Source organism: Crotalus tigris, unplaced genomic scaffold, assembly GCF_016545835.1.
Source record: "Crotalus tigris isolate CLP2741 ecotype Arizona unplaced genomic scaffold, ASM1654583v1 scf7180000017666.379230911805:20528666, whole genome shotgun sequence".
NCBI classification, from domain to species: domain Eukaryota; kingdom Metazoa; phylum Chordata; class Lepidosauria; order Squamata; family Viperidae; genus Crotalus; species Crotalus tigris.
Genome location: NW_024096552.1, coordinates 17,810,586 through 17,825,176, shown reverse-complemented (window position 1 = coordinate 17,825,176; position 14,591 = coordinate 17,810,586). Strand labels below are relative to the sequence as shown.

At 35.5% G+C, this 14,591-nt stretch overlaps 1 protein-coding gene across 1 annotated transcript in view; it reads left to right on the top strand.

The window, feature by feature from the left end:
- The window catches only part of ITGA9 (integrin subunit alpha 9), a 250,241-nt gene that overhangs the window by 203,926 nt on the left and 31,724 nt on the right, over positions 1-14,591 (top strand). The window lies entirely within an intron of this gene.

Here is a 14,591-nt window from a genome sequence, read left to right as displayed (position 1 = left end):
ACGGAAGGAGTGTGCCTTTCTTTCAATTATTAGCATTACTATCGCTGCAACAAAATCCTCTTGTGTTTTTGCTTGCTGTGATAAGTCTACAAGCAAAGGATTGTCATTGGGATGTTTGCGGGCTAGATCAGCTTCTAATTGTAGATTTTGTTAAGTAATATGTACAATTTCTCAAGGTGAGGCTGAAACCTGCTTTAATTTTGGGAAATATAGATTTATCTTTTACTGGAAGATCAGTTCATATGAAAGTTCATTAATGCCAACAATGTAATTCAGTGAAGATTTCTTAGGATTGCAGCATTAATAGTTTAAATAACTTAGTAAATTGTTAGCTGCAGCAGTGGCTCAATTACTTGAATTGTTTCTGGATAACCATTTCAAACAAATTATTAGAACAAACAATTTAATTTATGAAAATTTGGTCAAAAGATTATGGGTTTATTCAGGGTTGCTTATAACGTAATTTACCCTGTTATCCCTCATTCCAGATTTTGGTTTAAAAAGGATTGCATTCAGGCTATGGTAATTTGAATTTATAGAAAACTTAGTTCTATAATGATTTTCTTTTGAATGAATTTTTTCTTTTATTGAACAAGGAATATGGAAAGCTTTTGAGGATAAAAAGTAAAATTACTCATTAGTGAAATGGACAGTGCTCCAGCAAGTAACAACAAGGATGATAATCTCTTCTGCCATATTTTTCTCACTCTTCAGATAAATCTAGCACCAGTACCAAAGGCATAATCTTTTTAGAGTCAAGACCTGCCCTGGACATGATCCAGTCTAATGGCTAAAGAAGCACCTATCAGCATGGACACCTAGAAAAAAACACTTTGGCAACTTATTCAGTGTTCCTTTTGGCAGTGATTCTCTTGTCCCCCTCTCTTTATTTGATTCCCACCCTAATTGACTCCCTGTCTCAGAATTAGAAATCAAGATCTCAGTTGAAAAGTAGCAGATTGCAGGTAAAGATATGAACTTGCCAGAATTACTGAAAATGCATCCTGATTATCTGTTAGCCCTCCCTATTTATCACCATTAATAACTCTCTATTGCTTCCAAAGAGTGGCTTAAATTCTATTAACCCTGTTATACAAGAAAGGCATTAAGTAAAACCCAGCTATATATTGCCCAATTAGCTTATTATTCTGTGCTGAATTTTTATACCATGAGCTTTCAGATGTGTTCTATTCAGATGACATTTTAGACCATAAACAAGCAGGTTTTAAGACAGGATATTCCACCATGAATTAATGTGAAATTTTATTTATTTTTTTAATAAAAGTTTTATTAATTTTTAAGAATTACAATCTTTAGAGCTTAATAAACAGCATGTTGTCTGGGTTCAGATATTTAACATTAGCTTCTTCAATATGAGTCTATTCAGTACTGCACAATCTAGTATTTTTTTCCTGATCCTTCTTTCTTCCCCATATTTTTTCCATTTTCCCTTCATTACACAATTACAATTCTTGGTATTATTGATGTATACAGAGTTAGATATAAACATCATTATATTTTACTAATATGATACAAATAACAATAATATCAATTCATTAATCAATATCCTGTTTTTCGTGCTCTTTTTTTGAAAATATTTTATTAGTTTTTTTGATTTTTAAGAAAAAGTACTCAGGACGCACCGTGGTGTTTGGGTAATCAGACATTCCAAAGTAAAAACATAAATAAACAACTCAACTCAATACATTCACTGTCTCCTCTCTATTTTCCTCAAATAACATAATATGTTTAAAATATTCCATTTCTAAATTAAATTTCTATTACTACTAAACCTATTTTAAAACTTTATCAGTTTACAATTACCAAAATCAAATTTCACTTTAACTCAACAAGTTATCAATTCAGGTATCCCTTCCAGATATATTCTAGTTCTTAATTTTTCTCATCCCTCCTTTATCACCAATCTCATTTATTTCTTCTTCTATTACACAATAGCTATCTTAATTAAAAAATAATGTTAATTCACTTCAATTCATTATAGAAACTTCAAATTTCATCCAATTGATTGTCATACCTTATCACATCTATGTTATTGTACAAAAAAAATCATCTAAGTTAAAACACTCCATTAATTATTAAAATCGTCCCAATCTAAAAAAATCAACATTTTTTCAATTCCAATACATAATTTTCATCAAAATAAATTTGTTATTCCAAAAAGTATTCTTAATCTATTTAAAATATCTTTTCTAAAAATCACCCTCATATATATATGTTTATATTTTTTTCTTGCTTCTAACTCTAAATCATAATCCTTAAAACAAACTATAAATCAAAAATTGCCTTTAAATCCATTACACAATTTTAAATCTCTCTTTTCAGTCTAATTCTGGCCTTTTTCCTGTGCCAAGCAGGTTTCCATAGGGACGCTTCCCTTTCAGCCAGTAGATCTGTCTTTGTTGCTTGCAGTAACCTTTGCAATAATAGCAATCCCATCCTTTGCATTAGATGTCTGTAATCTCTCCTCCTTGAAGGGTCGTTGCTTTATAGTTTGAAGTCTCAGTCTTTGCTTCTTCAGTTCCTCTAAGTTGCAGATGCTCTCCTCCTTGAAGCGTCGTTGCTTTGTAGATTGAAATCTCAGTCTTTGCTTCTTCTGTTCCTCAGAGATGCAGATGGAAGGTTTGTAAGATAGAATAAGTTCCTCTTTTATCTCTGTTGATTCCTCTTCTGATATATTTTGATTTATACCATAGTCAGATATAGCCTGGACGACCATTTGAACATTTGAAGTGAAATCCCTAGATCTCTACTAAACTTTTTCATTGTAGCACATATTTCTGCAGTAGCCTCATAGATCTTTTCCAATATAAGTCTACAGTTTAAATGTGACTGAAGTTTCTCCATTTTGATAGTAATTAAAAAGACTCTCTTTTTTTCTTTTTTGTGGAGGTTATATTTAATACAATTTAGGCAATATCCACCCCCACAGTTCCCACAGTTACCCAGCTTATCTTTCCTCTTCAAAAGTATTTTGAAGGTCGATGGCGGCTTTTTTTAGCCGTCCGCCCTGGGATGTGTCAAAGCCAGCTGAGACAGTGAGCAACAGCTGTCTCGTGGCTTGGAACCTCTCTCCCCAGGCAAAGGGGAGGAGGTGAGCTTTCCTCAGATAGTGGTAGAGCTCCCCGAGACCCCAAAGCTTTCTTTTTGGTGGTCGGAGGGTGAGAGTTCCCACGGAGTCTGAGGTGTCCTCCACATTCCAGGATGCCTTTGCCCTGATTTTTCTCCAGGGCAAAGCTAGACGCTGCTTCCACATCTGCTCTTAAAATGAATTTGTGAGTAAAATTTAAAGCAGACAGAGCTGACCAGGAGAGATTAAAATGGTGATTATTTCGAGACTTTAACTCTGGAAAAGAATTTATCTTTTCCTTTTTTTTCAATTAAGAGTGGTGAAAAATGGTGCTGAGATATTGATTCTTGGAGTGAAAGGACCGGAAATTCTATTTGAAACAATGTAATAGATTTTGTATTTATATAAAATGCAAGAATCTTTTTTTTTCTTTTAAGGGAGCTTTTGTCTTTTTTCCTCCCCCTTTTTTGGTATTTGTTGATTTTATAAGATTTTAGCAGACTTTTTAACAAGTGGTCTTAAAAATAAAATGGCTTCAAAGCATCTCAGAGCTTCTATTGTTTCTAAAGCCTCGATCTTCCCGGTAATGCAGACAGCTCAGCAAGCTAAGTTTAAGTTACCACCACCTTCTCCATCGTTATCAGCATCTATACTTAAAGATTTACAAGAGGCCTTGGGAAATAAGGCAAGACAGATTAAAGAAGAGATGGAGGAATTTCTTGAAAATAAAATTAGGGAACTGAGAGAGAATATTGCGTCTGCATTTCAAAAGTTTGTTGATCATATAGATCGACTGGATGATCGTATTGATGATGTTGTGGAAAATTTTGAAAAACTGGAAGATCGAATTGATAAAGTAGAAAATAAGGTGGAAATAACACTGGGTAAAATTACAATGTTACAATATAGAGACATAGAATTTGCTTTAAGAATAAGAGGAATGAAGGAAAACACACAAGAGGATTTGAGACAAGTGGTGGTAAAAGATATAGCTTTCATTTGGGGGCTGAGCCTGAAGAAATACTGAGAGAGACGGAAAAAGTTTTTAGGGTTAATTCAAGGGTTGCGAGGCAGAGGAATTTGCCACGAGACATGGTTATTTATTTTTCTAGAAGATAACTTCGTAATGAAATTCTACAGGCTTTTTATAAGCAGAGATTTCAAATTGCAACTCAAGATATTATAATTTTAAAAGAAATACCTTCAAAAATTCTTAGAAAAAGAAAGGATTTTGCTTTTTTGGCTGATGAGCTCAAAAAATGACAGGTCTGGTTCAGATGGGAGATACCGGCTGGAATAGCGGTGAATTATGCGGGGATATATCATAGACTTAACACAATTTCAAAAGCGAAAGATTTTTACACTTCTTTTTGAAGGCGGGCTCTCCATCATCTTTACGACCTGAGATTACAGAACAAAAGTCGGAAGGGCAGCCGGTTGAAAGTGCTATGGTATTGGATGTAGGAGACATACAGGCTGAACCTCTGTAGCAGTCTCTTGTGACAGAAGATTTTTTAAAGAAACCGAGAATGACTCGTGCAGCCTATAGACATAAAATAAAAGAACAGCAGAAGGCTGATGTTGGAATAAAGAAAAGGAAATGATGAACTTTTGTAGTAGTTTTTTGAGATAGAAGATGTTTTAAAGGAATACTGAATGATTTGTGTAATATGTAGAAGTAAAGAAAAAGAACAATAAATAGTATGTTTTAAAGGAATAGTGAATGATTTGTGTAGTATGTAGATGTAAAGAAAAAGAATAATAGAAGATGATGATTTAGTGGAAAAGTTTAAATATTTGGGAGTATATATATTAAAAAAATTAATTTAAAGTGTATAAAAATAATTATGAGTAAATGTGTAAAAGAAATTCTAATGATCTCGGTGAGAATTTTAGTGATTAAGATGAATGGTTTGTTGAAACCTCTTAAGCAGGAGGGTATTAATAGATTTACTTAGGGGTGGGGAAAAAAGCAAATAGCCAAGTTTATTGAATGTCAGTTTGTTGGTTGGGTTATATTGGAAGGAAAATTTTGTGTTTATTATGGATGAATGGTTGTTTAAAAGAAATATACACCTCAGCGTGGAGAAGATGGATAAATTACATGTAGAGTAAATAGAGTTGATATGGGATTAAAAAGTATTATTTAGATTATGAATAATTTTTAGTTTTTTAATTTGGAATTGCTTATATTGTTATTTTTTATATATTTTATTTGCTTAAATTTGTTTTGTATTCGAGTTAAAGTACATTATTGATTTTATTATTTGTATAGTTGGATAAGTTTATTTAGAATTTGCTTGTTTATTTGTAACCCTGTAACCAGCTCTGGGAAGTGAGGGGGGAGGGAGGGGGTTATTTTAAGGGGGGGATATTGTTAAAAACTTGTATGAAACTTTTCAATAAAAAAAGTATTTTGAAGGTCAGCTATCTTCAAACCAAGTAACCAGAGGCTGCAGCATTAAATTTTCTCCACTAGATATCCTCAGTAAGTTAAAAAAAGGTCTTTTCCAAATGCCATTTCCCCTTTTCTATCTTTTAAAGTATAATGTGAAAAAGAAATAATCTTCCAGCATAGGATGATAGTACAGTTCTTAGAAAAAGAGGAAAAGAACAGAATTTTTTTTTCTGTACCCCCAAAAATATAAAAGTAAATATAATCTTTAAAATTTTGTTCTATTTTTATAGAATGCCTTTCTCCCCCCCCCCAAAAAAAAATGTAGAAGCTGCCTTTTCAAGCCAGGGAAGTAATTCCAAAAAGGCTCTTTCAGGTAGCAAAAACAAAATAGAATAGAGAGAATAACAAAGAAAAGTCTCACCCGGATTCACCACGGGGGTTCTTATAGCTTATATGTTCTTTGACTTGCGATTTGAAGCAGCAGGGAGATCGGCCATTTTACTGGCCGATCTTCTTCTCCGTCGGCCCTCAGAGATGGCTCAGAGAGCTGAGGGAGCCGCTGCTCTTCAGCAACTGAGCAGAGCCTCCTTGACAGAAGTTGCACCCTCCAGGGTGTCTTTGGACCCGCATAAGTGTCTGCCGGCAGAGGGAAAGCTAGCCGTTGAGGAGAGAAGTCTCCCCGTGCGACTAGAGATGCCGTGAACTGGAACCGGAAGTCCTGTTTTTCGTGCTCTTATTAAGGTTTAATTTCCCATCAATATTTAAAGTATCTTTGTCAGTTTATTTATTTATTTATTTATTTGTGAGGCTTATATACCGCTTTAAGTGCAAGCACTCTCTAAGCGGTGTACACCAGTAAGCAATGTATATATATATTTACATTGCCCCCAACAATCTGGGTCCTCATTTTACCTACCTCGGAAGGATGGAAGGCTACATAGCTAAAAGTTGTATTCTTTCTTTGCCAAGTAGCTTTCCAGGCCAAGGCAATTAAATCGCCCAGGAATTTTCTTTCTATTTTTATGAAAGTTACTTGTCATGAGGAAGACAATTTAGGTAGGGTATTTTTGAGGGGACATTACACCCATTTATGTTTCTTAAGCAACTCCCATCTTCTTTCTCCCTCAATTTCTCCCCTCATCTTTTGTCTCCCAAATTGTAACATTTCTCCTGACAGCTCTATGTTCCATTCCCCAAAAACGTCTTCCTTATCATCAGGTGCATTTTGCAAGCTTAAAGGGTAAAGGGTCATTTGCAATTTCATTGTTATGGGTAGGTCTTGCAATATTTTATTTGTGTATGATAGTTTATATTTTCCTTCTTTCATCTCTTCCATCTCTAGATCCATTTCCTCTGCTTCATCTTCCGATCTCTGGTTTATTGTTCATACTTGGTAATCATTGTCTGAGAGCTTTCTAGTTGTAGATTTAATTTGGAGATTTGATCATTTATAGTATCTAAATTATTTTTAGTCTCATTGTGGTTTGTTTTTATGTCCTCTTTGTATGCAACAATTGTTTGGTGAATTAGTTGTAGCGTAAAGTATATTTCCTTCTGAAAGGTATTTGTTTTTTCTTGAGTTATCATTCCTGGAGATCCTCTAATATCACAGTTCCAGTAAGAGTAAAACAAAGTTTCTCTAGATTTCTGTTCTTTATGTTCTGTTCTTTATAATCTAATAGATTTTAGAATACAGGTCCATTCCCAAAAGCAATATTTTATAGTGATCCTTTGTCTCAGGCATCCCAAAATTGTCAGTCAGGCAACGTTATAATCCACAATGTTCCAAGTGTTCAAACTCCCTGAAAACTGCTCAAAAATCTCTCCCAGACAAACATAATCAAAGGTTAAGTTTTTTTTTCTCTTTCACTAGTTCTTGAGATTAAAAGTCCAAAATCAGTGGATGTTTATAATCCAGCAAGATCAGGGTGATAAGTATGCCAAAATATTTTCCTTTATTGCCAGCTGTTCTCCCTTAGGCTAGGACTCACCAAGCAGGCAGGAAGCTGGTTATAGTGCTGTACACCACTAGATGTCATTCAAAATGCATTTTCCACTCTTAAAACAAAGGATTGATTTCTTATGTTTCATCTCAATGTTTTTTTCTTTTTTCTTTTCAAAAAGAAAATCTTAATAATTATCTCAGTTCTCTAATTTCAAAACTGTAGCTTTATGTTATTTCCACTTCAATGTTGTATATTTCTGTTCCCCATAGAAATTAAAATGCTGCTTCCATTCACATTTGGAGATTTTTAGCTTCTTGGGAGCCTTTCCCAGGAAATCCAGTTGTAAAGTAATAAAGAAAGGATCAATATTCTCACCCAGTTCCAAACATGCTATTTACAATGTGTAAATTGGTGCAGCCAGTCTTTCCCCTGCTGGTTTTGAGGGCTTTTCGCAGATCAAACGGAAGACCGCCATCTCTCCGTGACACCCCTTTATCGCACCTTTGGGGCGACTTTAGGCCCTTTTTAGGGCTCCCAACAGGTTGAAAATGGGCGCAGAAGGCAGAGCCCTGCCTTCCTGTGTTCATCTTGCCGCAATGCAAAACCAGAACAGACAACTAGCAGAATAGCAGCAAGAATAACCTATCACTTTGGTATGCTGCACTCCATGGCTACTTGTATGAGCTGTCTTTAATTGACTTCCAGTGTTGTCTTCCATAATCCCATTGAATTCTGGAGGAAGGTCCTTAGTGACCTGCTGACTTTGTATAGCATCAGGCACCCACACATCCATTTATGTTGCATTGAATCATAGACTTTCCTGTAGTTGATCCAGCTTGGTGCGTCTAGACATTGTGTTTTGATGGACTGCCAAGTCTTATCCTTAATCTTCACACAACTGTCTGAGTTGCCTTGATTTTAGCCTTTAAACTCATTTTCAGGAGAAGGAGGTTATTTAATGCTGCTTTTCTTGATTGTATAGCCAAGTCTCTGTGTTTGTGTGTGCAAGAGAGAGAAAGAGAAAACAGACAGAGAATAAGGTTGTTTGGCTAGTGGTACCTATGCATGCTTAATTGCTTTTTAAAAAAATGCAAACTTTAAAAACTTCTGTTTTAGAAGCTTTTAGATGATTAGTTTGTGTTTAAATGTTTAAATTCTTGAAATATTGCTTGATTTCAGTGCAGCTTAAAGTTAGAATGATATTTGAAACATGAAGCTCAAACACTAAAAGCAATGCTAAGAAATAATACACATGACATAATCACAGCAGCTTTTAAAGAAAAATAAGAGAAAAGGGGAGTGCTATTTTAGAAATAGGCTGTTTTGAACAGAAATATAGCACAGTGATAGAGCATGGATTAATCTTTTGCCTGCCTGCTGCTTTTCTGTCTTGTCTTGCCTTTTTCTCTTGGTAGACTTAGCAGTGTCAGCATGTAGCTGCTCTTGGCTAATCTCGGAAGTTAAGCAGAATTGCCCTTGGTTAGTCCTTAAATAGAGGCTTCCAAAATCCTCAGAGTGATTAATTAGAAACTGAGAGTTGCTAAACAACTTTCAATTCTTATTAATTATTTAATAATTTAAATCATTAAATTAAAAAATAATAACTATAATTACTTGTTAATTATTATGGTTGAGTCAAGGAATTTCTATTTTTGTTTGTGGGGACAAAAAATATGTTGAACTCCTTAAGTGATAGCCACACTTTATTTTTATTGCTTAAAAAAAGGGACGGAAGACAACTGGAATTTTGTTATGCATGTACCATAGGCAGTATTGTATAATGCGAAGTCCTAACTGTGGCATTTCTCCCTACTTCCCTGTCAGCATTGGGCATTTGCAAGGTTTGGCACATTCAGGAAGTGCTTTTTAAATGTTAATGAGGATAAAAGAAGCTGGCATTCTTTGACTGTTGTGCAAGATTAGAAGGATTATGTGGGAAACCTGTTCTGCATGCATAACTGGCATCATCGTATTATGTATCAAACATTTTCATTAGAATTGTTTAAAACAACTTCATTGCTTCCTACTATTGGCTGGCACATAACTTCTAAATGCATTATTTGGATGTACTTCCAGTGGTACATTATTCCAAACCAGTGTGGCTGGGATCACAGCTTAAAATGATTTGGCCACTATTTTGATTGAATCCTAAGATTTGCCAGCCTTAAATGTCATTAGATATGTTTGCTCTTCAGAATGATCAGAATTTTATCAAACATTCTTAAGTCTATTATCATGTGAGCAAATGAGGAACCTTGGATGTCCATTCAGTGCTGAAGATGAGAAACACAGATTTCAAATCAGGTGATGCAGCAGCACTTAGAATAGGAAGAGATGATTTGAAGCATGCTATAAAATCAGCAAAGTGGGCCTGTAGTCAGAAAGTGCAGAATTTCTTTCAAGATCCTATGGACCCTAGGCGTATGTGGCAAGGTATTCAGGTAATTACTGATTATAAGGCGGCTTTCCTGACATGTAAGGGTGACACAGACTCTCTAAACAAGCTAAATATGTTTTTGGGATGGTTTGAGGCCACAAACATTCCAGCAAGGAAGGCTGTTCCCCTTCCTGATGAGCAGGTGCTCAGGTTTGATACAATTGCTGTTCAGAAGGTCCTGCGGAAAGTCAAAACTCAGAAAACTGCAGGTCCTGATAATATCCCTGAGTGAGGGATATTAAGTAATGTGCTGACTAGTTGGCCACTGTTGTCACAGACATCTTCAATCTCTTGTTGCATCAGGCCATGGTTCCATCATATTTTAAGACTGCAGTCATTATACCAATGCCCCCCAAAACTAAAATGACATGCCTTAATGATTACTGTCCAGTTGCACTCACTTCCATTATGATGAAGTGTTTTGAGAGATTGGTAAAAGACTACATTGTTTCATGCCTTCCCTCTATATTTGACTCATTACAGTTTGCCCATCAGAAGAACCCCTTTGTAGAAGATGCACTTTCCTGTGTGCTTCTTCTTAGCTTGGTGCATCTAGAGGGAAAGAATACTCATGTGCGAATGCTGTTTGTGGATTTTAGTTCCGCATTCAACACAACCATCCCTCAGCATCTGGTGAACAAACTCGGCCTATTTTAATATTCCTTTATGTAATTGGATGCTTGATTTCCTTATTGATAGGCCCCAGTCTGTGCTAGTTGGAAAGAAAATTTCCAATTCCATCTCCTTGAGTACAGGTTTTCCACAGGGCTGTGTCCTGAGTCCACTACTATTCACCTTGATGACCCATGACTGCTGAGGCAAATCTGCTACGAATCATATTGTGAAGTATGCAAATGACACGGCAATGGTGGGTCTTATCCAGGATGCTTATAGGGAAGAGGTGAAGGCTCTGGTGTAATAAAAGTAACCTGGTTCTAAATGTTGGTAAAACAAAAGAGATCATTGTAGATTTTAGAAAGGGCCAGCATAGTCATACTCCACTCAGTATCAAGGATGCAGCTGTAGAGGTGGTCAACAGTATTAATTATCTAGGGGTGCAGATAACTAACAATCTGAATTGGTCTCTCCACACATGATCCTTAGTGAAGTGTGTAAACCAGCGTCTGCATTTTCCGCATTGGATGAGGAGAGCACATCTCTCTCCTTCTGTCCCGGCCATTTTTTACAGAAGCACGATTGAGAACATTTCAACAAACTGCATCACTGTCTGGTTTGGTGGCAGCAGTGCCTCAGATAGAAAGTCCATGAAGAGAATGGTAAGAACAGTCAAGAAGATTATAGCAAGCTCGCTCCCTGGTAGTCAGGATGCTGCTTATAAGCGCCATGTGCTTAGAGCTCAAAGCATTGTTAGAGACCCCAAACACCCACTTCATGGTCTGTTTCTGTTGCTCCCCTCTGGGAGGAGGTTTTGAAGTATTTCTAGCAAGACTACCCAGTTCTGTAATAGCTTTGTTCCCTATGCCATCTGTTTGGTAAACTCGCAAGATTTGCTTTTCTCGCCATGCACATGAATACATAACCCAAACTAACTGTTGTTTCTCTGTGTCATATAATATATGTGGGTATATGCTAAATTATTTATTTATTTATGTCATATTTATGTACTGTATATGCCGGCGTACAAGGCGACCTGGCGTATAAGACGACCCCCGTCTTTATCCCCGAGCCGCATTCCTAGAACGTTGTCTTATACGCCGAAAACTACCAGTATTTCCGGCGTATAAGACAACTCGGCGTATAAGATGACCCCCATCTTTGGCGCCGATTTCAGCACTCGCGGAAGTCGCCTTATACACCGGCATTTACGGTAGTGTATCTCGGAAGTGGTGACCCTTTGAGAACTGTATACAGCAAAATTTCATTTTAATGTATGCCGATTAGTGTACATTCAAAAGTGACAATAAAGTTATTGTTCTATTCTATTCTATTCTATTCTATTCTATTCTATTCTATTCTATTCTACTGTAAATGCTCAGGGTTGTTCAGCTACTTAAATAATACATTTGTCTGGACAGAAATGCTATGTAAGTAAATGCTATTTACTTTGCATCAGTAAAGAGCAAAGAGATGTTCTCAAATCTTTGCAGTTTGTGGGAAATGTATTAATTATGCCCAATATATTCGATGATGGAAAAAAAGGAAAAGGAATATTTCAGATTATGAAAGCATAGCCCTACTCTCAAGAAAAGTCTCCAACAGTTCCATGACCATAAGCAACTCTCCTGTTTTGAATGTTTCAAATGTAGCATTCTGTGCTATCTCTTATTGTTGGCATTGGACAAATATATTTTAGTTCTTTAAAAGCAATATAAATGCTGAAAATACAATTTAACAATACAGCTGGAATGTTAAAATTCAGATCATTAGAATTTGAATGAAAGAACAGATCCTCCTCTTCCTAGTTGTCTTATTGTGATTTCTACAGTACCTAGAGAACATGGTAACTTGGCTATTTTCCATCCCAATGTAGTCATTAAAGAAGTAGCAGTGAGATCATTTTCCTGGTCACTGGAATTGACAGAGTTTGTGTTTGAGATTATGTAGATCATATTCAAAAAGACAGTTCACTAGACACTATGTTGTTATATTAGCTTACCAAGAAAGGAAAGGTTGAGGCAGGCTACTGTTTACTGCTGGGCAGATTGCTTATAAACAGTTAATAGGCAACAGCTTGATTTAGATATAACAAAGATACCAAACTAAACCAGAGACCTTGGAAGCATCAATCTGGCTTAAGTGAAGAGCTCAAAATGTGAAAACTACTTTGTGGAGATTCTCTGTTACAATGTTCCAAATACGTTTTTTACTGTTATCTTGACAGGCAAAGACGCACAGGGAGTACTCTTACAGTAGAATCCCTTAAGCTCGTAAATGACGTGAATTTCCTCAAGAAAATTTTCAGGGGTTGGATGACTATGGAAAAGAATGTACTATCTTCCTCAATCTTTTCCAGCCACTCATTTGCATTCTAAAGTGGGTAAAGCAATGCATCCATCCATGTAGGATTATATTAAAATACATTTAAACTTAAGGTTTGGGACTTATAAATTAGAATATGGCATCAAAGGTTGTTAATTGCTATATTGTACATTATTTTCTTATTTTACTTTTCCTAGAATACCAATGGTTCTTTTTGTTGAGTTCTCACTTAAAAAAAAAGTAAGTCTTCCTGCTTTCTAATGAACTTTGCCTCATGCCTTTTCCTCTTTATGGATATTACCTGTTCCATATACTGAAGCAAATAGAAACAAAAGCCCATCAGGTCCTAGAGTGAGCTTAACCATATAACAACTTTGTCCTCAGTAATTACTCCAAAATGAAAACTGGAAAGGAATATATTGTTAGAGCTTAACCTGATAAGATGATGGATAATATCTCGGTCTTGCTTAAGAAAAACATTATATTACCATTTTATTATCATCATTTATTTACTTATTAAATTCATATCTCGTCTTTCCTCAAGGAACTCAAAGTGATATTGACCACTTGTGTCTCTTCCTTTTCCCCCTTTACAATATGCTGAACATAGAAACAATGCCTGGCCCATTAATGACTGTGAGTATTGCAGCTAAGAGTTTATTTGAACTAGGATTTTCCGGCCCTAATCAGCCTTCCAACTACCACAGAAACATGGGTCTCCATTTTAATTGGTGGGTCTGTTCAAACAGATCTTGAAACTGTCTGCTTATTATCTAAAAAAGTGCTATTTTTCATTTTTGTAATCAGGAAGGGTGACATTACATTTATAGATTTAACATCTGCTAAAGTAAAGAGTAGGGCAATGCCCCCAAATGATGCAGAATAATGCAGTATGAGTCATTACATTAATCTGTCATTGTAATGAAGAAATATATATTCACTAATCTAGTGATTGTATTTGCTTTCTGCAGAGTACTAGCTGAAAACAAAACATGTTAGATATTATTTTGTTTTGAAAATCATTTTGTAATCTCACTTCTTTCCAATATAAACGTTAGTTTTACTATTTATCTATGCCATTTCCATATGTCTCTTGACTTCTGTGATTTGGTATGCTTTATGTTTGCTCATACTTCTGAAAAAAGGGAGAAGTCTTGTGGTTTGGCTCAAGGATTTTATTCTTTCTTCCTTCTTCACTCCCGGGGACCCCCTACAGAATGCTATAAAGAATTGTGTATTCTACAGCATAAGGTATAAACTTATAAGTTATACGTTATGAATTATTCATACCTAATAACTTTGGACCATTTTTCTTCCACTTCTTTTAGTTTGTTTCCTTGTATTTTGAATCTTCATCAAGATAGTTTTAACTTCCTAAATATAAATCTATTAACAAGATATTTTAGCCTCAGATTGTGGGTTCTGAGATTGTAGTTTGAAATATAGTAGTGAGATTAAGCATACTTAATTTAAATCTCATTGATAGCAGTAGATCTCCCTAGTTTGTTTCACTTTTTTCTATCAGAAAATGTAATAGCGCAGTCTTTCTCTGTGAGATTAATTTGAATAGCCCTGATTTTTCATTCTTCAGTTTTTGGGTCTTTCATTTTGTGGTCTTTCACTTCAGCTATGGAGTTAATGCCACAAACTATTTAAAGGAACAGATAACAAGAGAACCTTGACTTCTGCTTACCAGTTGTGTTGAATTGAATTTACCTAATATTTGATTTGCATAAACTACTTGACCTTATCTCAAGCAAAAACATGCATTGCCATCAAATA